Source organism: Tenrec ecaudatus, chromosome 6 (genome assembly GCF_050624435.1).
Source record: "Tenrec ecaudatus isolate mTenEca1 chromosome 6, mTenEca1.hap1, whole genome shotgun sequence".
In the NCBI taxonomy this organism is placed as follows: Eukaryota; Metazoa; Chordata; class Mammalia; order Afrosoricida; family Tenrecidae; genus Tenrec; species Tenrec ecaudatus.
The window spans coordinates 173,567,047-173,592,967 of record NC_134535.1 but is presented as its reverse complement, the minus strand read 5'-3'; the positions used below and the strand labels follow the sequence as shown (position 1 = coordinate 173,592,967).

The 25,921-nt window shown below is 43.2% G+C and overlaps 1 protein-coding gene and 1 pseudogene across 2 annotated transcripts in view; both read right to left on the bottom strand.

Annotated features, from left to right (window-relative positions):
- Positions 1 to 25,619, bottom strand: part of APBB1IP (amyloid beta precursor protein binding family B member 1 interacting protein) — a 138,882-nt gene extending 113,263 nt beyond the window's left edge. Inside the window, exon 1 of one of the 2 annotated variants that reach the window (XM_075552530.1) lies at positions 25,480 to 25,619. The gene's annotated coding sequence lies outside the window, so the exon portion shown is untranslated. The remainder of the gene's footprint in view (positions 1 to 25,479) is intronic. The other variant, XM_075552531.1, reaches the window with a different exon arrangement.
- Positions 887 to 961, bottom strand: LOC142452110 (U7 small nuclear RNA; annotated as a pseudogene).
- Positions 25,620 to 25,921: the final 302 nt, after the last annotated feature.

Here is a 25,921-nt window from a genome sequence, read left to right as displayed (position 1 = left end):
CATAATATGATACACACTTTGATCTCACTTATTTTGCCATAATTATGTTTGTAATGAAAAGCATACATATATTTGTCGGCCTGGATAAGCTAATTAGATAGAAACCTACCTGCCTAGGCATGATTAACGGCAAAGCAGCTGAGACTTGAGCCCACAGATAAGCACAGAAGGCATCTACAGAAGTCTGCCAGCTCTGTGTGGGCTGCTTTGATCTCTTTGTGAATGATGGTTGCAGTTTTCTAGGGGTGTTAGTTGTATATGTGGCACACAAGAACCTTCGATATATGTAGTTTTCTCCATGCGATCCCCATGTGATCAAGTCTGGTCTGCAAATCCTGCAGTTTCCATGTCTGTCTTATCGCTGTGAGAAAGTACACATGTAGAACTCTCCTCAGTTCTAGTTAGACCATGACAGCCAATCTCTATCTAAGTCATGCATTAAAAATTTAATACAATAAATAAGGAACTTAGAATTACCCACGATCTTCCTTCCAATGGCCTGTGGTAGAGCCCTGCTGTATTATCAGGAAACATAAGGTGTAAAGGTGGTAACTTGACAAGTGAAACCTGAGCTCAAAGTGAACCTGGAACAACTTCTGTACCGTTGACAGGGCTGTTTCTTCACCTCTAAAGCGGGGATAATGGAACCTAATGAATAAAATTGTTGTGATGATGCACTTAGCACAGTTAGACCTAGCAGAGCAACTACTACTGTCTTGGATAGAAAACAAGTTGCCATTGAATTGATTCCAACTCGTGGAAATCCCATGTGTATCAGAGTAGAACTGTGTTCCACAGGCTTTCGGTAGGTTTTTTTTCCCCCAAGAAGGTGGTTTTCAACTGCTAATTTTTCAGACTTGAAAGGCTTGCTTTTTTTTTTTTTTCCTGGAGTTTTCCAGAAAAAAACAACAACAAAAAACAGAAAACCTGCTAAACAAATTCTAAAAGCGCTATTATACTGGAAGACTTTCTTGAACTCAGCCCTCCAACCTTGTGGATAAACATTATGTGTTCTTCAATGGATGGATGTATGGATTGGGATAAGAACTGTACGAGTCCCCAATAAAATGATTTTTAAAAATTATGTGTTCTTATAGGTAGCTATGTTTAAAACACACTGCAAACATCTAGTGGTGAATAAAGAATCTCCTGAAATTCCAATGAAATGACTATAACCACATGGAAAGAATGACATCACTAGACCAAAATTTTGAAAGATGTCTGCAAGATGTTAGCAGATATGCCTGTGTACATGGAAGGAGGAGACGGGTCTAAGGGAGAGCCGCTAGAGCTAAGAAAAACGCCCGAGCTCAGTAGCAGGAATTCAGGGTGCCTACGCAGTTGTTGCTGCTGCTGTTGTTGTTGTTAGGTGCCATGGGTTGGTTCCAATCCATAGTGACCTTATGCACAACAGACTGAAACACCGCCCGGCCCTTCGCCATCCTCACAATTGTTCCCATGCTTGGGCCCATTGTTGCAGCTGCGTGTCCATCCATCTCACCAAGGGCCTTCTTTCCAGTAGCCCCTCTACTTTGTCTTTCTCCAGGGACTGATTTCTCCTGACAACATGTCCAATGTACGTAAGCCAATGTTTCTTCATCTTTGCCTTTAAGGAGCACTCTGGCTGTACTTCTCCCAAGAGAGATTTATTTGTCTTTTTGGCAGTCCACAGTACTCCCAAATTTGTAATAGCAACAGAAGCTATGAAAACCATTGGAATAAATAACTAATTTGCCAATTCTATATGGAGAAAACAATAAAATGTATGGTGTAAGAATGACTTGCACAAATAGAACTACCAGGTTACCTGGATCAACAATCAAACCCCATGGAAGCAGCAGTCAAGAAATCAACCGTGCACACCTCTTATTCTCACACATTTACACAAGCAAGCTGTTACCTGAGGCAAAGCAACAAACTAGTGTCATCACACATTCCTAATTACATTATGAATTGGTACAGCACTTTTAGAAATAAGTCAGAAAGTAGTCTTAATACTCCTAAACATTGATAGGGAATCAATTTGAGAGCAATTGTAGGGGGGAAAAATAACCCATTGTCAAAAAGTTGATTCAATTCATGGGGACACGGTGTAGGGTTTTGGTGGCTTTGTAAATATTTATGAGAGCCTCCTCTTTCTCCTTTTGAGTAGCTGGTGGGTTTGAGCCTCTGATCTTGTAGTTAGTAGCTCAATGCTTATCCAAGAGTATCACCAAGGGTCCTTAAAGATAAATACCGTATGTACTCGAGTATAAGCTGACCCGAATATTAGGCGAGGCACCTAATTTTACCACAGTAACTGCATTAAAAATGTGATGAAAAAACTTGGCTCTGCACTCCTAGATACAGCATATTCCTTTTCTTTCTTGCCTAAACCCCTCAAAACCCATTGCCGTCAGCTTGATTCTGACTCCTAGTGACCAGCTGGCACAGAGCAGAACAACTGCTCAAAGGTTTCCAAGGTAGTAAATCTTAATTTTTTAATTATTATTATTTTAAAATCATTTTATTGGGTGCTCATACACCTCTTATCACAATCCATCCACCCATCCATTGCATCAAGCACATTTGTACACTTGTTGCCATCATCATTTTAGTAGATCTTTATTGAAGCAGAGAGAGCAATTGATGGATTTGAACTGCTGAACTTTCAGTTAGCAGATGAGGGCTTTGGCCACCGCACCACCATACCTCCTCCTTTCTGGCATCTCAAAAAAACTCACCGCCCTGAGCCAATTCTGCCTTACTCTAAAATTACTTAATTAAAAAGGCGATGCAAATCAAAATGTATCCATCCTTTCTAATGGGGAAGGATGACCAATTGCAAAACACCAAAGGAGCCCTGTGGCACTGTTGGGTAGGCGTTGGGCTGCTAACCAGAAGTTTGGTGGTTCAAACCCACCAGCCTCTCCAAGGGAGAAAGATGAGGCTCTCTGTTCCTGTAAAAAGTTATAGGCTGAGAAACCCTATGTAAGGTCAATATGAGTTGGAATCCACTCTGAGCAGTAAGTTCTTTAGAGTTGTATTTTTTAAATGCTCATTTATTTATTTATATTTTAGAAGAGATTGTTTTCTAGTAAATGTTTTCCTTATAATCAACTAATTATTTTCTTGATTTCTCTGAAGGTAACCAAAGTTATTAAATAGTATATATTGGCAACAACTGCAATTAAGAATTTTTTTAATCTTAGTTCAGAACTAATTCACTGTTAACCTTTCTAGCTAAGGATATATTTATACAAATTACTGTGAAGATTAAATCAAGGCTTTACAGAGAATAATACTAAAGATTGGCTTGCAAAATTATGACCTTAGAAATTCTTCTCTAAATTTCTTCTCTTAATTTGCCTGGCGAATGTTAAACATAGATTTTACCACAAATTTGAATGAAAAATTAAACTATAAGATACCTATTGATAAACTAATTCTTGACCATAAACTCTCAACAAAGATCACACATGTCTGACTAAAATATATTAATAGTAGAAATTAATAAGAGAATAAACAAGAAGTTCCAACAATAAAGTGTTTTTCTAAGAACTTAAGGATAGTGAAGAAAGAACAATTACAAAATACTTTGAAAACAAACACAGTAACAATTACAAATACATATAATTTAACCAGCCAATGTCAGAGAAAATTTTGGAGGAAAAATAAATGCTCGCACAGTGATAAGAATTAAATCAGAACAGAAATAAATAACGCAAACAATAATAGGACATATAAAAATGTAGGAATATATTTAAAATTACCTGCTTCATCACCAGACGCAAATTTCAGAACCCTACAAATGACTGGGAAAATGGAGTTAAATGATAATGGAATTTTCCCACAAGCTTTTTGAAGACCGTCCGTAATGTATTAACACACAATTTAGGTTCATTTTGATGCGGGTACTGAGAAGTCAATGAGAACCTAGATAATGTGCTTGGGGTAGATTCTCATGGACCTTTCCAGATCAGGACTCAGGTAGAATGGAACTTCCAAGAAGCCATCTGCTCTTGTATTTTTTTTTACCATTCCACTCACCATCCCTGATGTCCAAGGAGACAGCCTTGAAAAGATAGTCCTCTTTGATCTTTGTTTTATATTATATTTATTTTGTTTATCTACTCTGTAAATTCTGCTGCAGAGTGAAGCAGAGAAGTCTCATTCATTTCTCTCTTCACTCTCGGGTCCCACCATTATGCTCAGTGTCTGCAAGGCATTTCTGTGAGGCTGTCCCACCAGAGGGCCAGTCACACTCTTACCCCTTTCATCTGGCTTTTTCTTCATCCCACCCACAATTCCTTTGGCTTGCCAATATAGGTTGTGGTACGTTATCATTGTTGTTAGGTGCCCCGAGTTGGTTCTGACTCATAATTCAAGTGCATTGCTTCTTTTTCATTCTTCCTTATTTAATGCCCAACTTTCATATGCATGTGAAGCGACTGAAAATATGATGGCTTGGGTTAGGCACACCTTAATCCTCAAGGTAACATACTTGCTCGTCAACACGCTACAGAGGTCTTGTGCAGCGGACTCACCCAATGCAATGCCTCTTTGGGTCTCGTCATCACTGCTTCCATGAGCATTGGATGTGAATGCAGGCAAGATTAAATCCTGGACAACTTCAATCTTTTCCCCATTTACTGTGGCGTTACCTACAGTATGTGAGGATTTTGGACTTCATAACATTGTGCTACAATCCATACTGAAGGCTTGCGATCCTGGCTCTCCATCGGCAAGTGCTTCAAGTCCTCTCCTTCAGCAAGCAAGGTTGTGTCAGTTGGTTTTTGAACACCTGATGCTGCGTTCTTCTGCACACAGCCCACCTTCGCTGATTATTTGCTCCGCATTCAGATTGGCCAAGCATGGTGAGGGAATGTAATGCCAACACACACCTGTCCTGACTGTAAACCATGCGGTTTTGGAGGCTAGAAAATCTAGTTCGGGGTCTCAGCTTAAATGGAAAGCTCCCTCTCGTCTCTGTCACTCTGGAGGAAAGACCTTATCTCTCAGCTTCTGTCCTTCAGCAAGCTTCATGTAGCCTTCATTGAATATATAATATATTATATATCACATCCTCATTTAATACATTATATATGTAAATATATTAGGATAGCGTTTGGGGGAAAGATAGATGCCAGGCTACAGAAGTATATTTCTGATATATGACAGGCTCAACAGGCTCAAGACACAGCCTAAACTAATCATGTCTTATTAACAGGGCAAAGGAAAATGCATCCCAAACAGGAAGATAACCCCAGGTACAGAAATCAGGGTTTACAGGTGATTTTTAATTTTTTTTTTGCAAAGGGGCACAATTCAATCTCTAAGAACATGACTCTTGTTCTCCCCATAAAAACCTACAGAAAACAAAATGAAAACAGACAGTTGACATTCAGTTGTCAATTCAGACCGCTGGTGAACCCATGAATTTCAAAGCAGAATCTTGCTCCATAGGATTTTAAATGACTGTGACCTTTTGGAGTAGAATGACCCCAAGCCTTTATTCTGAGGTGCATCAGGGTAGATGCAAACCATTCACCTTTCAGATAGTAGCTTAAAAATGCTTAAGGCTTAAGTGTCCAGGGACCCCTTCAAACCCACTCTGCTGTTAAAACCAATATTTTCTTCATATTTCCTTGCCACGTGCCAAGCTCTTTCATGTAATGCACAGAGCCAAGGGCACAGTCTGCTTCTAATGCAACCGTTCTTGTTCCAGAGTTGTAAGAGCATCCTGAGCGAATTTGGGTTTTGCTCAGGTTTATTAGGACGAAATCCAGCTACTGCACAGTGCGTCATTCAGCAGGTGCCTCCCCTCACTGCCCTCCGGTCCTTTCCGACTCACGGGAACGTATATTATAGAGTGGAGCCGCTCCACGGGGTTTCTGAGTCCAAATCCTTCCAGAAGCCGTCCGCCGCCGTCTTTTCCTCTTCCGGACTAGCTGGTGGGCTCTTTCAGGCGCTTAACCCACTGCACTGGGTTTCTCGTTTAAAAGGGTCTAACTCTAGTTTTTAGTATATTCACAGGCTGGGCAACCATGGCCGCAATCTAATTTAGAATATCCCTCCCCACAGAGGAAGCTCCATAGCAGTCATTCTCTATTGCACTTCCTTTTCTTCTTTCTGAGTCCTAAACAACCAGTCTGTATTAATTTACCAGCTCTAGACACTTCATAGACATGGTATCATACTCAAAATCATATTGATGTGAATGAGGGAGAGGGCAGAGTGGAGATCTGCAGCTCATCAGTAGTCAAGGGTCACAAGAAAGAGACGAACCGGTCAGGGTGCTGCGACAGAACACACAATTTTCCTCTAGTTCTTTAATGTTATACCCCGCCCCTCCCCCCGCCACTATCATGACCCCAATTCTACCTTACACGTCTGGCTAGACAAGAACATGTACACGGGGAATCCAGGACAAACCCCTCAGGACCAATAAGGAGAGTAGCGAGACTAGGAGGGTAAGAAGGGGGGAGGTAAAGGGGAACTGATCACAATGATCAACGGCTGGCCCCCTCCCAGGGGGACAGACAACAGAAAAGTGGGTGAAGGAAGACAGCGGTCAGTTTAAACATGAAAAAAAAAATTATCAAGGGTTCATGGGGGTGGGAGGGGTTAAAAGTGAGGGGCTGATACCAGGGGCTCAAGTAGAAAGAAAGTGTTTTGAAAAGCATGATGGCAACATATATACAAATGTGCTTGACACATGGATAGATGTATGGATTGTGATAAGAGCTGTAAGAGCCTCCAATAAAATAAAATAAAATGGCATCATACAAAATGTGGTTTGTGTGTCCGATTTTTTAACTTAGCATAATGTTCTCAAGGTTCACCACAATGCAGCATACATCAGTACCTCATTTCTTTTTATTGTGGAGTAATGAATTAGACCCAGACATCACATTTTATGCATCTATTCATCAGTTGACAGACATATGGGTTGTTTTCACTTTATGACGAGTACTGCTGTGAATATTCATGTGCATGTTTTTATGTGGACATGCGTGTTCGTTTCTCTTGGGAGAAGTACCAAGTGTGGAATCCCTGGATTGAGTGGTCGCTCTATGATCACCTGTTAGTGGCCTTGCCAGTCTTTCCTGAAGTTTTGGCACCGCTTTACCTTCCACCAGCAGTGCATCTCCATATCCTCACCAACACTTGGCATAGACCGTGTGTCTCAATCCAGTCAATCTCATGGATGGGAAAGGGTATTTTGTGGGTTTGATTTGCATTTCCCTTACAACCCACTAGGAGCCCTGGTGGCACACTGGTTACCGGCTGGGCTGCTAACCACAGGTCAGTAATCCGAAACCCCTAGCTGCTCTGAGAGAGAAAGAGGGGGCTCTCTACTCTCATGAAGAGCTACAGTCTTGAAAATTCACCGAGGCAGTTCTGGTCTGTCTTACAGGGTCCTTTGAGTCAGAATTGACTTGATGGCCATGAGTTTTGGTGTTATAATCAATTATGTTGTATATCTTTCATAGGCTCATTGATCATTTCTTTATCTCTTTTGGAAAAATGTCAATTTGGGTCCTTTGCCCACTTTTTAACTAAGTTATACGTCCTTTTTCATTCTCAAATTGGGGAGTTATAAGAATTTCTTAAATATTTTGGATCCAAGTCCCTCATCAGATATCCGAAGGAGCACTGGTAGTACAGTGCTTAAGAGCTCATCTGCTAACCAAGAGGTTGGCAGTTTTAATGCGCGCTGGGCTCCAAAGGAGGCAGATCTGACCATCGGCTCCCACACTGACGACCCGTCAGACCTATTCTCTCACAGGTGGCCACTCTGAGTTGCAAACCAGTGACAACGAGATGTACAAGGGTCTTTAGAAGTCCATTATCCTTTCCCTCCATTTCCCCCACAAACTTTCTGAGCTTCTTCTTACAATGTTGCAAATATGTTCTTCCATTCGATGCATTTCCTTTTTCTTTTCTTGATGGTTCTGTTTGCAATACTAAAGCTTTAAACTTTAATAGATTTATTTCAGTTGATCTATTTTGTCTTTTGTTCATGGTACTTTTGGTATTATACTAAGACGCCATCACTTAACCCAAGGCACAGAATGTACTCCTATGTTTTCTTCTAAGACTTTTATAATTTTAGCTCTTACATTGAAGGCTGAGACGCAGTTTGAGTTCATTTTAGTGTATGGTGTGAGCCATTATTTTAAAATATGAACATAAGATTTTGTTTAATAGATAAAGAAGAAAGACATGTTCCTTCTGTGATGTGATTATTTTAAGTACTCTTTATATTCCATCAAAAGTGCGTATTGAGTGATTTGTGGCAAATGGATGCAACAATGAACCAGACACCAGGATGGAAAAGTAACTGTAGCAGTAAGTTTATACTGCTGCGATTCAGGATCCAATAGACTTAGGTTAAATGTATGACCATTCCTACAAAGAGCTGGACACCAGTAGATCTGGTGTAGATTGAGTCCATCCACGTAAAAGACTATTGACTAAGCTGGCATGGAAGTGGTTCCTTGGTTTAAAAATATACACATAAGAAAACAAAACAAAATAAGAACAAGAACAGTTGAACCAGCAAATGCAGAGAGAAACTCAACTTCTCAGAGTGCATGCATTTTAGTAATTCACATCATAGTTACTGTGGGCCTTACGTCAGTTAAACTACAAATCCCAGAACAGGTTTTGCTTCTATAGTATGTGAAGGCCTCCACCCCATGTTGGAATTCTAATGATATAAGCAGCATATTGTGTTTTCTCAACTTCTTTATCATTTAACCCTAGGGCAAGCAACCCACCCAGCCACCTTCGGGTCACTGTCCCCGAGAGCAGCGGTGAACAAAGTTCCATAGCCCAGGCTGCCAGTCACACGGAAATGGGTCTCTCTTCTTTTCAGAGTGCAGAGGGTTAAATTATGGAGGGCATCATCACTATCCACTAGGGGGGACTGCTCCAGAGGTCTTTTCAGGAGTGACCAGGGTATTGTGTATTTGGATCACCGAGGAATGTTTGTAGGGGCCAGGGCAGTGGGCTATCCGGAGGCACTCTAAGGTCAGCGAGTCTAGATACCAAGTGAGTGACAAGCACAGAGAGGCCGGCAGGGAGTGCAGGAGCGGGGGACAGCAGGGGGGCCAGGGCTACTAGTAAAGGAGCAGGAGCTAGGTGGCCTGCCCACAGGCTTGGAAGGAAAGCCCTGGCTCAGTGCCCCTTCACACCCTTGTGCTCTCCCACACCTCTAGTGGGTCAGAACAGCAGCGCAGAGCAAACAGCTCACAGGATAAGTTCACCTACAACTCAAACTCAACACACCCTGCTCAATTAATCTTCTTCCCCGAATTAACTTTTGCAGAATGGTTTCTACGTCTCCGTAAACCTATGACACGAGGCCAGTTCAAGGTCTACTGCTCAGTCCTGGCCATTAGCCCTCACCTTGAACCATTAATCTGGCAGTTCGTGAGCTCCGGTTTATCTGTCCCTTCATATGTCTTTTTAGCTCCTGTTTAGGGCCACAACTTATAACTCAACCTTCTTATGACCTGGCACAGACACTTAGGACTTAATGTGTACTGACCCAAACCCAGCCCATTGCTCTCAGGTTTAGTCAGCGTCATAGCAACACCAGAGGAATGTCCCATTGAGTTTGCTATGTATTCAGATTTCACTCCGACTTGCCTGGTTCGCACACCTGGCTTTTGGCTTGTTTGTTTATATGTACAAATCTTTATAGAAGCAGAGTGCCCTATCTTTCTTGCATGGATTGGCTGGTGGGTTTGCATTGCCAATCTTTTGCCAACCCAGGGACTTAACCACTGGCTACCAGAGCCCATCATTATATCCTAGCTATTGTCAATATGAAGCCCTGGTAACATAGTGAGTTACACGTTGGACTGCTAACCACAGGTCAGCAGTTTGAAACCGCCAGACTCTTGGAGGGAGAAAGATGAGGCTGTTTACTCCAATAGTCACAATCTCAGAAACTCACAGGCAGTAGTTTTACTATGTCCTCTAGGGTTGTTAGTGGACTCGATGGTAGTGAGTGGGTGATGATTAACATGGAGGCCTGCTGGCACAGTGGGTACTAACTGCAAGGTTAGCAGTTGAGCTCCACCAATCTCTCCCTGAAAGTAAGGTGAGGCTTTCTGCTCTCCTGATATTTACAGCCTTGGAATCCAGCAAAGATAGTTGTTCTCTCTCCTATGGGATTGCTGAGTCAGTATGGACTCAATAGCAGTAGGTTTTAAAATCATAAAAAATATTATTGACATGGTCATATTCTTGCCTTCCATGCAGGAGACTGAGGTTCAATTCCCAGCCAATGCACCTGCTAGTCAGTGAAGGCTTATGTTGCTAATTGGTGTTGAACACGTTTCAACAGAGCTTCCAGACAAGACAGACTAGAAAAAAAAAGTTCTGTTCATTTACTTCCGAAAATCAATCTGTGACAGCCTTTATGAATCACAACAACCGTCTGGATCTGCACTCAGTCATGGGAATGGTGCAGGACCGGGCAGGGCTTTGCTCCATTGTGCCACTGTGCATGGGGTCGCCATGAGTCAGGAGCTGACTGGGCGCCAACAACAACCATAGTCGTTGTTACTGCGTTATCAAGACCTGCTCTAAAATGACTATCACATATGCACACATACACGAGAGTATTTAAAATAGCTGTAGATTGATAACTATTTCATTCGTAAAGAAATCCTATGACACACTGACATTATTCCACACAGCTAGCCTGCAGGGGAGCTGGGCTGTGCCCAGGCTTTACTCTGGAGCTTTGGCTCGCAGTCATCACCACGTCAACCTGCCTTTCTGAAACCTACATCCTGTGGTTATGAAGGGTAGGGCCATGTGACCACCTCGCTCTGCTCATCTCGAAATAACAGCACGGATTGTGTGCTTCCCTTTTACAGCACACTGGGCACTCGGCTCTAGGAGTCCTCTACTTTCAGCTAAGTGAACGACACACACCGATCACGTGTTCAGGAAGTAAAGTTAGCTGCTGGGTGGCCTTGAGCAAGCCCTTTAGCTTCTCTTTTGGCTTCCCTTCCTGGCATACACAAAGGCAACCCACACAGTCCCTACTCCCGGGGTTCAACACCACCTTCCACAGTGTTCATTCTCGTGCCTGACACCCAGAAAGGGCTGAGCACCCACTGTCACGGTCACAGCATCATTACTTTAGACGCCGCTCTCACGCTCAGACTCCCACCCGAAGGAGTTACTTCTTTGACTCTCTCTCGGACACACATACCAAGTTCCCGAGTTCACAACTGCCCGGCTGCTTCCGCTGTCTATCCCATTTCCCTGCATCTGGGTACTACGCCAAACTGCCCTTCAGCAGCAGGCTGGCACACATTAAAAGACTAATCCACTGGGGAGGACATCTGGAAATTCTGTCTAGGGCAGAGACGCGTAACCATCCTGGACAGGGGAGAAACTGCTTCAGAATCCAGGTGGGTCTTTTTTCAAACATACCCTAAGAAACATCCACCGCCTCTCAAGACTTGTCACACCCCCCAACCCGCGCCCCGCCCCTCAAAGAGGTGTATTTCTAGTTTAGAAACTACAAAAAGGGTTGCTGATGAACATGTTTTATGCTTGTGAACTAGCAGGTGGAAGAGGAGGCAAAAAAAAAAAAAAAAAAACACCAACCCCAAACCAAACAAACATTAAAAATGTTGAAAACCACTGTTGCCAGGGCAACGATCACATTTCCTGGATGTGGGTTGAGCACCTCCACAGTCAGGACTTTTCTATACGCTTACAGTTATTTTTCAGCCTCGTTTTGCTTTTTGTCAGAGGGAGCCCTGGTGGTGTAGTGGTTGTGTGTTGGACTACAATCCTTATGGTCAGCAGTTCGAAACCACCAGAGGCCCCAGGGGATAAAGACAAGGCTTTCTACTCCAGTAAACAGTTACAGTCTCGGAAACCTACAGTGGGGCAGCGCTGACTCAATGGCCATGCGTTTGGTTTTGTTTGGGCAGAATCCATAAGTATAAGGTCAGGGGAGGGGAGGATAAAATAAAAATGAAAAGTCAGCAGTGACAACTCGACATTGATTGTTTTGGTTGCTAGAGATTGAACAAAGTATTCTGGTAGAGTTAAGATGTTTAATTATGAATTAAAATAAGCCTCCAGGAATAGGTTTCACCCACACTACAAACGATGCTTTCTCCCTGGTTTCCCCCTTCAGCTGACTTCCAGAGTCTTCTCAGATTCCCGTTAGCTGTTGATCCCAGCCCACGCAAGCATGAATGGAACCTGTCGCCATCGAGTTGATTTGGACTCAGGGTTATTCCATGTGTCAGAGTTAGAACTATGCGCTTTAGGGTTTCAATGGCTGATTGTTTATAGATCACCAGGCCTTTCTTCCAAGGCACCTCTAAAGGGACTTGATCTTCTAACCCGTTAACACCCAATACTTTAACTGCACCAACCAAGTCCTCCACACGTAGTATACCACTGCCAGCGAATCAATCCCAACCCAGAGGGATCCTATAGTAGAACTGCTCCTTACGGTTTCCAAGGCTGGAAATCTTTACAGAAGCAAACTGCCTCACCTTCTCCCTTGGATCAGGTGGTTCCCAGGCTCCTTCACACACAGTACAGGAGATAATATGTGTGCTGTCATCTAGAGCCCTACTTTTTAATTCGACACCGTTAGATGCATGTAGCTGTTTAGCACCAGCGTTGTGAGTAATCTGAATAGAGAAGTGCTATCAGACTAGTTTGGAAGACATCATATTAAAGAGAAAGGCATAAACCAGTTCACTACTTTTCATGCTACTTAAAGTTAATATCATTAATATAATTAAATGATAGCATTTGGGAATATAGGATAAGGGAAAAATATTGCTATTAGAGTTCCAGTTAAAACATGCCTGGATTTATTCCCAACAAAATGTGTTTCAAAGTGTCGCTGCAATCTGTAGACGGCTGTGAGGACGCTCTCTCTGTCCTCAGGAAATGCGCCAGTCTAAGTTTCGCGAGGGTTCCTTTCAACCAGAACAGAGCGAGAATAGAGGTCCGATCCAAACAGTGACGTCTGAAAGGGACGTCTGGTGGGCCAGTGGAATTCAAGGCACAGATATCAACTGCAAGGGTTACCAAGGCTGTTTCTGTGGATTTTCTATAAAGGTAACAGATAATCCGGGAGTTTATTATGAAGAAATTTTAAGAAAATTGAAAATGACATTGATGAGAATTGCCACCTCCTCAAAAAAAAAAAAAAAAAGACCCAGTCAGAACGACACACCTGCTCATTCCTTCAGGGTTCAACAGGCTGTCCCACAGAATTTCCTTGGGACACTACCTCATCCAACCCGCACCCTGGTCATATCACTTCAGACTTCTAATTCCCCCGACTCGAAGCACATTCCAAAGGAGCACAACTTGAGCCCGTCAAGGCTGCCATGTTGGGTGGTCTAAATAGGAACAGCCCAGCGCCCGTCAGGGCAGGGCCAGAGAGAGGGAAACCCTGTCTTCTGAAGGGTCTACACCCCGACGGCGAATACGTTAAAAACAATGGCTTTGCATTTTGATTAATCACTTTGTAGCAATATATTTTTAATTTACCCTTGCACAATGCTACATGAAGTACATTATGAGCAGTAGTTCCCTTGTTTCTTTACATTGTTTTCAAGTTGGCTCCCAGAACATTTTAAATTATACATCTGCTTTGGAGTTTCTTTCTACTAAATCGTGCTGGTCCTGAGTATTAAAACTCTGTTCTTAAAAGTGTCTGAGGATTTGTCTCAAAAGCACTAGGTAATCTGTTCATACGGTGCTGCTTTACACGCAGGATGGTACCTGTGACCTTCATCCACCTGGTCACTCGGAAAGGTCTTACCAGTCAAAGGGCCGCTTAATGCCCCCCCCCCACCTCCATCTAACGTCCTTTCCTAACTACTCCCGTCACCATGTTGTTGCTAGATTTAGGACTGCACGTTGCATACTGCGATGCATTTATTCACCTTCTGTTGGTCCCAATCGACGGGAAGCTTCTTGAAGGTAGGGACCACATCTTCACCTATTTTGAATCCCCTACTAGCACAACACTGCCTTATACGCGTTGAAACTGACAGTGAGAGAAAGAGAGAGAAATTCCTGCCACGTGGGCCGCAGTGTGTGTGTAAGGACTGCACTCCTTTGATCCACTCACTTCCTCTGAGCGGTGCTTCCCGCTGTGACAGGACTGTGCAGGGCGGCTTCTCTTCCCAGTGGTGGTGTCACCCTCTAGCTCCACCTCCACCTACACCCAGGAGGCAGGCGGCTCGACCTCTGCCTGCCAGTTTAATCCAAGGCAGTTTTAACATAAAGAAAAGACTTTGCTACAAAACGAGGAAGTACACTCAAAAAGCATCTTGGTCTGCTCATCCCTGATTTGGGGGTTTCATCAGAAGGAACTTTATCCGAATGAGCAAATAACCCTGTATGTCAAACCTCATCAGCCCACTGACTTCACGACCAGTTGGGAACTGTATGCTATTGGCAGAAACGAAAGGGGTTGTCAGTATTATAAATAGATTTGGGTAAGTTAACTTAATCATTAACTTGCTTGAGATCATGCCTTGTTCACAAGCAATCTGGTGTGAAGTCATGTGTGTGTGTGGGGGGGGGGTTGTGGAATCTTTTTTCTTTAACTAATTTGTTCTTTTCTTTTGGAAGTGAAATCCTAACGTGTATTTCACTGGGGACTAGATGTTTTCCTGTGAAAAACAGCCTCTTTAAGAATAACCCAAGGAGCAATGGGAAAACAGTGACTGAGTGCTCTGCTTCTGTCCAGAAGGTTGGGGTTCAAGCTCCCCTGAGGCTCTAGGAGAGGAAGACTTAGTGATCTACTCACATCAAGGTTTCAGCCAAGGACCCAATGGGGCAATTCTACCCTGTCATGTGGGGTGGTTGTGAGTCAGAAGCAATATGAGATCCCTCAACAGGAAGAAACAGCATTCTATTAAATGCTATCCCATAATTGCAAGGCCCCGGCACCTATTTCTAACTAAAGTCAAATGAAATGCTAGTTAACTGGATCGCCATTAGTAACTACCTCCTCACCATAATAACGTCTTCCAACATTTGCCAACGGATGCTGGTGCAGTTTTGGTTCTGTCTCATATTTGCATCTATTTGAAAGCCACTGTATAATAGGAAGCTCCCCGCGGTTCCAAAGCACCTTCAGCCACTGGGGACAACAACAAGTTTGTTTTGATTCATTAGCAATCCCACGTGATAGAGCAGAGCTGCTCGTGTGGGTATTTCTGTATTTCGATTAAATCAAAAGGATTTATTGCAAATCCAAAGAATAGTTGGACTGGAGGATGTCCAGCATCATGAGGGCACCAGAGTCCTCCACAGCAAAACCGAGATGCCAGCATTCCTGGGCGGGGGGCAGGGGGGGTGGGTGCTCAGAAAGCTCGTGGAGAAATGGAATTCTCTCTGATTCCATTTTTTCTATGGACTTCAAAAAAATCATTGTGAATTAGGTGGTGAGGCGTACATTTCAGATAATCAATTTTTTAATTAAACAAATTACTTATCAAACCTTTCAATAGCTTGTCCTTTGGTTTCTCCATCTTTGACTTCTCCCTCTTGTTGAATACTGTCTTCCTCGTCGCTGAAGCTAACATCTGTCCACCCTCTAGCCATAAGTTCCCAAACGTACTTGGCCCACTGCCCCTTTTCAGGGAAAAAAAATTACTCAGTCCCCCACTGGCAATGAAAAATTTTTGTATGTAATATATAATCCAGGAAAAAACATAGGTATTAAAGCATATACCGTCCCCACCCTCAAGCCCAAGCATGTGTGAGGTCTCTCATGGTTTCGCCATTATTCTTCAGCAGTGCATAATATTCCACGACGTGTAAGTACCACAGTTTATCGATTTGTCCATCGATGGGCATTTCGGTTATTTCTGTCTTTTTGTTACTGTGAACAGTGCTGAGATGAACATCGGTGCGCATCCATCTGTGCGTGGTCCTGCTCTTACTTCTTCAAACGGATGCCAGGTAGTATGGTGTTTCCATCCCCAGTTGTTTGGGGGACCACTATGCCGCTTTCCACAGAGGGTACACAGTTTTACACCCCCACCAGAAGTGTAGGGCCTTCCAATCTCAGTCTACAGCATCTCTAGCATTTGTTACGTTTTGTTTTTTTGAACTTTGCCCTCAGTGCCAATTTAAGGTGCTAGCTCATGGTTATTTGTTCTGCATCTCTTGGATGACTAATGCTTCTAAGCATTTCTTCATCTGTACATTGGCCACCTGAATGTTTCTTTGGCACACTGTCTGATGTCCCCTGTCCATTTTAAAAATTGGGATTCTTTTTTTCTTGTTGAGGTGCTGTAGTTTTCCCCCCTGTGTATGTGGGCTCTTTTTACCTTTTTTTTTTTTTTACAATTTATTTATTTTTATTTATCATTTTATTGGGAGTTCTTACAGATATCATAACATTCCAAAGTCCAATCACAAGCAGTATTATACAATGGTATGTCTTATTTGTAGAAGATCCCAGTCATGTAATTTTTTTATTTGGCTGTGGGTTTTTTTTTAATGTTTGGTAGTGTTTGTTTAAGACCCATTTATCCCTATTTTCACATAGATAACCGTTCTAATTCTAGGATTTACATTTAGGATTTTAATCCATCTTGAGTTTGTTTTGGGAGAGGTGTGGTTTGAAGTAACTGCTGAATCTTTTGATTATTTCCAAAAATTTATTATCTAATCTTTGGGGTTTTCTACAGGTAGAATCATGTCATCTGAAATTTAAATTTTATTTCTTTGCCAAGTTCGATACCTTTAATCTCTTTTGTCTGTCTAATAGCTCTGGCTAGGGCTTCCAGCACAGGATTGACTGAAACAAAAACCAAACACAATACAGGACAGGGCAGAACTGCTCCTGTGTGTTCCCGAGATTGTATTTCTTTATGGGAGTAGAAAGCCTTCTCTTTCTCCAGTGGAACACCTCGTGGATTCAAACTGCTGGATTTGTACTGTTGACCTTGCAGTTCACAAGTCAAGTTCATGGACCCCGTCCACCAGAGTGGCAACAAAGGGCATCCCTGCCTACTTCCTGTTCACAGAGGGAATGTTTCTGCTTCTCCCCTCTGAGTCAGGTGTTGGCTGGCAGTTTGCATATATGCCTTCTACTGTGTTGAGGAATTCCCTTTCAAAGTTATTTTGTTAAGTGTTTTTTTTTAAATCAGGAACGGGTGTTGGATTTTGTCAAATGCCTTTTGTGTATCCAATTGATATGATCATGTGGTTCTTATCCTTTTTTATATGGTGGATTTCATTGACTGTTCTTTCTAATGCTGAACCACCCTTGCATACCTGGTACAAATCCAGCTCGATAAGGGTGTATTGTTTTCTTTTGACATTTTGTTGAATTCTGTTGGCTATGATTTTGTTGAAAATCTTCGTATCTGTGGTCATAAGGGACATTGGTCTGTAATTTTCTATTCTGGCACCGTTTTTTGCCTACCTTTGGTATCAGAGTTGTGCTCGATTCAGGTGTTTGTTTGCCTTTTCTATATTCTGGAACAGTTTGGGTAGAACAGGTACCAACTGAGCTCTGAATGCTTGATGTCCTTCCTGGTGAAGTCCTCTGGCTCTGTGTTGTTGTTGTTGTTGTTCTTGCTGGGAGATTTAAAATGACCTGATTTATTTCTTTTCTTCTGCTGCTTCTTTTAATGGATCTGATGAGGTTTTCTAGATCAGTCTGGGTTAATTTAGGTAGGTAATGTGTTTCTAGAATTTTTCCATTTCATTTAGGTTTTCAAATTTGTCAGAGTATAGTCTTTTGTAGTATTGATTTATTATCATTTTTATTCTCATTGGTTCTGTCGTGATGTCACCCTTTTTGTTTCTTATTCTTGACATTTCCCACATGGTTTCCTTGACTCTCTTCTTTTAAAAAATTATTAATAATTTTATTGGGGGGGCTCTTATAAATCTTATGACAATCCATCATTCAATTTCTATTAAGCACACTTGTACATATGTTGCCATTCACATTTCCCAAACATTTTCTTCCTACTTGAGCCTTTGGTGTTAGCTCCTCTTTTTTCCCCTCCCTCTCAGCCCTCCCACCCTCAGGAATCTTTGATCCAATATATATTATTGTTGTTATTTCGTGTCTTACACTGTCTCTTATCTCCCTTCACCCATACTTATCCCCCTGGGAGGTGGGTTATCTCTCCAAACTTGTGACGGGCTCCCCTTTGGACTATAATCTTATGGGTACATTTTGCCAGGTTGTTTTCTTGTAGAGCTGCTGGGTGAGTTTGAACTGCCAGTCTTGCAGTTAGCAGATGAGTGCTGACTGTTTTCATACCAGAGACCAATTCCTGAATCATATATGCTTTCGTGTACTTTAAAAATTACAAACATGTAATAATGTGATTTTAAAAATATTACAGTACTTCTGTGATAAATCTTGGTCACTTCATTAATTACTAAGATAATGCTAACTTTTTAAAAACAAAATAATTTCTTTATCCTTTTGTGAACTGGGTGAAATTTAACAGAAAAAAAAATCAGTTTTCCCTTTAACACTTCAAACACTTTGCTCCATCTCATTCATGCAGTTCCTACAATGTAACGTGACTAATCCCATGACCTCGCTGCTTCCCTTTTCCATTGTCCTTCTTTCCTCACCCTGCCTGCCTCCTGAACTTCATCCTTGGGCAGACGCCACCCTGTGATCTTGAATGGGTGAACTGTTCTGTGGAATGCATTCACTCTTAATGGTATCGCTCACGTTATAAAAACCAACCCCAACTTACTGCCATCAGATCTACCCTGAATCACAGCAACCCCCTGGACAGGGTAGAACTGACCCGGTGGGTTTCTGAGACTGTAGCTCTTTACAGGAGTAGAGAGCCTCATCTTCTTCTCTTGGAGAGGCTGATGGTTTTGAACTACTGTCACCAGAGTTACTTTTTTGCCTTAGAGATCTATTTGGTTGAATGAGTATGATTCCAAGTTTGAAGGGTCAATAAAAATCATAAGACTCCAGTCTTTACCCACTCAGTAAGCTTGGATATTTTTTAAAAATGAATTTTGAATTTGTTCTATTGTTTCTTCCCATTCTACCTAAGACCTTCTAGAGCAATTTCTTCCAGGCCAGTAGTAATGGTAGCTGGGCATTTAGATCTTCTGCTATCAGGGTCATAGAGCCTCGAGGTTCTGGAAAATACCACAGACTACTTCTATGGTACTTACTCAATCATTTCTAAATCACTTTGCTTTCATACTTTTAAATTAACATAAGCTATTGCTATTTTGGGGCCCACAATCCAAGTCTAAGTAGGACATTGGATTCTGATTCCTGGTTTGACCTGTATGAGGTTATATGTCCTAAATGCTTTTTAGAAACTGAACACATTCAGAATAGTGACTACCTCCAGAGGGAAGCAGGGGGGTGCTATTCTGAAGAATCAGGGACTATGCCTGTAATGCTCTATCAAGCTGAGTGCTACCTACTCAGATGTTGACTGTAACATTATTTGTTGTAACTTACGTATCACACATCATCTTTTTATGCACAAATATTTCACAATAAAAAATAGCAAATCACAAACATAAACCTAATCTAGTGTCTACTTTTTTAATACCATTTAAAAATTTTCTGTCCAGGCTGACATGGAATAACTTTCTGGAAACAAGCCTTCTAGTCAGTTGTGTGGGAGCTGACTTGCTACATGATTTAGCATGTATTTCCCCCTCCCAAACTCAGCCATCTCACTGCTGATCTCACCATATCAGACAGATCCCCAGCAAAATGTGGATTATGCACTGGGCTGCTCACCACAAGGTCAGTAGTTCAAAACCACCTGCCACACCTCAGGAAAAAGATAAGGCTTTCTATTCCTATAAAGAGTTGCCGCCTCAGAAACCTACAGGGACAGTCTATCCTGTCCTATAGGGTCGCTACGAGTTAGAACTGACTTGATGGCAGTGGGTTTGGTTTTGAGTTATTTAAAATATACTGTTTTGTTGATTCAATCCATTGTCTACACTGTCTGAAGGACCAGATGTAAAAAGGATAAAAATGAAAACACATGATTGCTACCAAATCCAATTATTTTTCAAAGCACATATACAAAGCTAATAACTTCAACATTGGCTATAATATCTGGTTTGCCCACTCTGACAAGCCAAATTCTGTGCTTGGTTACTTCCTATCCCTGAGTCCTGGTCTGGCATTTGTTGTTATTGTGAGCAGTCTTCAAATTGACCCAACTCATGGCAGCCCCGACTCATGGCGACTCCATGCACAGTGGAACCCAATGCTTCCTGGTCCACACCAATCCCACGGGGGCCTGTGAATGTGCCTGTTGTGATCTGTGGAATAAAAATCTTTGCTATCAGCTGATTCTGATTCACAGAGACCCTGTAGAACAGAGTAGAACTGCTCCTTCAGGTTCGTAAGCTGTGAATCTCTATGGGTGTAGATGGCCTCATTTTTCTCCCTTGGAGCAGCTAGTGGGTTTGAATCGCTGACCTTCCACTTAACAATCCCAGGATTAATCCACGAGGCCACTCAGCTCCTTCACCCATGGAAAACAAACTCTAATATGTGTTCCCACAGCACAGGACTCAGTCCCTTGCCAGTACTGGTCGTGACAAGTGTGAGAGCTTCTTTATGTCTCTCCTTCTCTACTGGAGGCTCTGTTTTCCCACCAACATAGCCTGAGTGTTCCCACAAAAATAGGCCTGTGTTTTCCCACCAAAAAAGCCCCATCAACAGGGACAGTGCCTCTGGTGTGTGTGTGTGGGGGGGGGTGTCTCCTATCAAACTACCTTAAACAGCAGCTCTGCTCCTTCTTCACCATGTGACTTTCTTAGCTTCTCTATACTTTCATTTCCTCAGTGGGGGGCAGGGGAGGAACCTCATGTCATCCAGCAGATTCTGACACAGTGACTCTGTAGGACAGAACAGAACTGGCCCTATTCAGGGCTTCTGTAAATCTCCAGAGAAGCAGACTGCCCTGTCTTCCTCCACAGTGAGGCCAGCACATTGGAAACGCCCTTTCCAGTGCAAGGGGGGGGGGAGTGGGGTGGGGGGGGGGTTGTTCACTGTGCCCCAGGGGCTCTTTCAAATGAAAATGAATGGGGAAGACCGAGTCATATTAGGACTGATGGTATTTTCAGACTGGAAGAGTGAATTAATTGGAAGAGTTAATTTGGAACGTAAGAGTTAATTAAATGCCGCATCTAAATTGGTTAGCACAGGGTGTGCTACAGAAGGAACACTCAAAGTTACAGCCATTACCTGTTAACGTTCGGTGCCTTCCAGGTGTAGTAAGGAGCCCTGGTATCTTCTGGGTTACACATTGGCCCACTAACTCAGAGGAGAAATCTGAGGCTATCTGCTTCCAGAGACTGACAGCCTTGCATACCAAAGGGGCACTTCTGCTCCCTCAAGTAGGCTCCAGGTAAGTTGGAATTGTCTGGATGGCAGTGGGTTTCCTTTGATTTGGTGGCATAATGAGCTAAGTGTCACTGCTGACCACCAGATTACCAGCTCCATCCCACCAGCTCCTCCCCAGGAAGGAGATGCTGCTGCTCTCTGCTCCTGTGAAGATTCAAGGTCTGGGAAACCCACAGTGTCGTTTGCCCTGTGCTATCAAACGATAGCACTGAGTTTTGGTACAGAGTCTCTGTGGATATGAGTGTGCACATTTTTTGGTAGAATAATAGGTTATATATTTAGTTCTGCAAGGTTGGTAATTTTTTTTCTTTTTTTACATTTTATTAGGGACTCATACAACTCTGATCACAATCCATACATATACATACATCAATTGTATAAAGCACACCCATACATTCCCTGCCCCAATCATTCTCAAAGCATTTGCTCTCCACTTAAGCCCTTTGCATCAGGTCCTCTTTTTTTTTTCCCCAAGGTTGGTAATTTTAAACCCACTAGGAGCCTTGGTGGCATGGTGGTTTCAAGGTGGGCTACTAACCATAAGATCAGCAGTTTGACACCACAAGCGGACTTTCTACTCCATTAAAGAGCTACAGTCTCAGAAACTGACAGGAGTAGCTCTACTCTGCCTACAGGGTCCTCATGAGGCAGCATCCACTCCATGGGAGTGGGTTTGCGACTCTCCTTAGGAGACAGTTGAGGCTCCTGGTGCCTGTAAACATTCACAGACTTGAAACTACACGGAGGCAGTTCTACCTTGTTCGACAGCATCAGCATGAGTCAATGGGGTTCGGGCATTATTACTTGGTGATTGAGGAGGAAACGGAATTGAAGGAGATAAACAAAGCTCTTACAAGATGACTCTTAATGATTCAGGGTCACAGTCAAGAGATGTTTGGAAACGGAGCCATGAATGCAAGCTTCAGAACGTGCTTTGAGAGAGGGCATGGCTTTGGAACGGCGCCCCAACTCTGCTTACTTCCACCAAGGGCTCAGCTGAGTCTCAGAGGCTTGCCGCATTTTGATGGAACAACCCCAGGGAAGCTGATGTAGTCTGCACATTGAGCAAATAACCTTCAGAGCCCTAACTGTGGTGCCCGGAATTAGGTAGGCCATGGAGACACTGTGGTACGTCAGCTCCTCCATCCCTGGGAGCCATCTTCAGACCCTGCCCTGCCAATCTGCACATACAATTTGGATCTTAAATCAGGTATAGATGGCTCACTCCGTCATGTTGCTATTCTTCTGTCTTTAAAAAAAAATTGAATGACTACTTTTCTTGAAACATAGCTGCTTCCTCTTAAAGTCATGTTTCTCATAATTATATAAAAAACAAAACTAGACTCACTGTTATCAAGTTGACTCTGACACATAGTGACCCTACAGGACAGGGTTGAACTGCCCCTGTGATTTTCCGAAACAATAACTCTTTCTGTTTTTCTTCCGTGGAGTGGTTGGTGGTTTTGAACTGCTGACCTTGCAGTTAGCAGCCCAACAAACATCCACTATGCTTCCAGAGCTCTTCATGCCTACAATAAATAGTTCTATACAGTCAATTGTAACAATCTAATATCTTAGGGCCCAATCATTATTTTGCACTTGAATTTATAAAAAAATGCCTAAGCATCGTTACTTGCTACTTATGACATGAAATTCGAATAAAATTTTAAATAAAATTTTACCAATTTGAATAAAATTAGTAATTTTAAATAAAATTTTACTAATTTGAGGCGAGAAGGCTTTTTCTTGTTTTATTTTTTGAGGTGAGAATTCTTAAGATTGCCTTATTGCCTATAAAATAAGCTCATCAGGTTATAAAAATTTTAATAAAGATTAGGATTTGATAGTCTATGAAATATACTTAATTATTATGACTTATTGATCACTAAAGTTTTTTGATGTAAAAATAACAAAATGAAATTGAATAGGATTATAAATAAAATGATAAAAATTTTATAGTTTTAAAAACTAACATTGGTGTTTCAAGTACAGATATTTATAGCAATGGACTTTATAAGTGATTAATTTGAATAATAATATTAAAGTATCCAGAATTTTAAAATTATAATTGAAAATTTCAGTTTGATTACAAATTATAAAACAAAATGTAGTATACCATTAACATCATAGGGCATCAAAATACCAAAAAAAGAATGATAACCTAGTAAGCTTATAAAGTATTTAATATTTTAAAAAGTACTTAAGATGGGAAGTATTTAAGATTTAAGAACAACCATAAAATAATCCACACTACATTTATATTTCTGAGAAATAGTCAATGAGGAACTTGGAAAGCGTAGGCACATAAATCCCCTATGTCTGTCAGCTTTTCAATAGCATGGATATCTGCCACCCTATAGTTAGGCCAGAAGTTCCCTCTACGCTGAGACAAATTTCTCAGGAAATGAAAGGCCTGAAAAGCGATGATATTTCAGAATTTCACGGAAAGCATGTTGTTATCACGGTTTTTCTCCATTCTTCTAGTGATTGGCAGTTCTAACTCTCCAGGATTCCAAATGGGTCAAGTTCACAGGATTAGAACAGTTGCTCAATTGCTGATTTAATAACAGAAATAATTGAATTCAATAATCTCACTTGGTTGATTGATTTTCTGAACTCTAGAGAAGTCACACATGTGCATGAGACCGATAGAAAACCGGGGCCCAAGCCTCTCAAATACTCAGAAAAGAGGTTTTTTATAGAGGTGTTATTAGTAGTGTGAAAATGACTAAGTATTACTAGCTCAGAGATGGCATTAACTCTCTCAGATCTTTCCCAGCACATCCAGTGGACAGGAAATAGCATCTGAAAGACGTTACAGAGGATTTCTTGGTAGATTGTCTGCTAACTAAGCTCTTCCAATGTGCTATCCCAGGATTTCAGTGCCCATAGAGGGAGAATTGTCACTGGAAGCTGATTCGCAGGGACAAAGGCTCCCTTTTTGAAATTTGAGTGACCAGCCAGTGGCTTGCTGTTGTTTACACAGCTTTGTTCCACTAGGAGTAAGATCCCCGGCAAGGGCAAGCTCCTGGGCCCGGTCTCCTGTATTATCTTCCAGTTAACTCTGACTCATAGCGACCCACAGATGAAGACAGAGTAGACGGCCTGCCTCAGAGGGTTTCATCCGCTGCCGCCCAGAAGGCCGGCCGGCCTCTCTCTCTCTCTCTTCTCTCTCTCTCTCTCTTCTCTCTCTCTCTCTCTCTCTCTCTCTCTCTCTCTCTCTCTCTCTCTCTCTCTCTCTCTCTCTCTCTCTCTCTCTCTCAGCCCCCCCGCCCTCCCCCAGGAGGGGCTGACAGAGAGATTCCAAAGGCGGCCTTTCAGGAGCAGCCAAGCACAGCACACTGAACCACCGGGACACCAGGGCTTGAGTCTATCACGTTCCAACCATGACGGCACCCAAACTTCGGTTTGAACAGCTCTGCTGAGGGGCTCTGGGGCACACATGTCGCGCGGTCCACCGAGCCCTGACTCCTCAGAGTAGCTTCCCAGAAGGCAACGAAGAGGGAACCCCGGCAAGGGCTTCAGCCAGCCCTTCCAAGTTCCCTTCGTGCCACAAGGCAGCCACGGTAGGTTCACACCGTGCCAAATTTGGAACTTGTGCCAAACTGGTGTCAAAATCGGTCCTTTCTCTGAAAGTGAAAAGATGGCTAACGGAGGTGGGAAAAGTTGTGGATGAAAGAAGAAACCTGGGCCGAGAGTGTGAAGGTGCAGCAGAGGGCGACGGAACTCTCAAATTCCCACCCAATTTATTCGTCACGGACAGTGCCCTACACACGCCCCAGACGCGGCTCCAGAGGCCGTCAGGTGGGCACTCCCAGACGGACCGGATGGCGAGCGGTCACCCGGGTCCCCAATCCAACACTGTCCCCATTTCTTGGCCAGGAAGCGGGTCACATCTGATGAAACCGGTCCTGGGGCAAGAGAAGCCCCGCGCGAGCTGGGGACCAGGTGCCACCGGCACAAGGGCGCCCCGGGACCCGAGCCCCAGAGGCAGCCAGGGCGAGGGGCGCGCGTCCCGGGCCGGCCTGGGCCCCGAGGAGCAGGACGCACGGTCGGGGGAACCCCGCGGCGCTTACCTTGGCGGCGGGTCGGGCCGGGGCGCGCGGCGGCAGCGGCGGCGGCGGGAGGGAGGGAAGCGCGCAGGGCTCGCGGCGCTCGAGGCGCGGCCGCCGGGAGGAAGTGGGCTGGCCCTGCCCCTCGCGCACCGCGCCCCCGAGCGGGTCGGCCGCCCCCTGAGGGCGGGGGGGGGGGGGGGGAGTCGGGCAGTGCGATAGGAATGTGCGAGCCCCAATGAAATGATTTTAAAAAGAAAGTCAGGCCCGGAGGCGTGGGTTCAAATTTTGGACCAACCCTGGGAAAGGCTTGAAATTCAAGGCTGCTGTTCTTACTCAGTGGGACTGTACCTAGTTCTCTCTCTCTCTCTCTCTCTCTCTCTCTCTCTCTCTCTCTCTCTCTCTCTCTCTCTCTCTCTCTCTCTCTCTCTCTCTCTCTCCCTCCCTCCTTCCCTCCCTCCCTCCC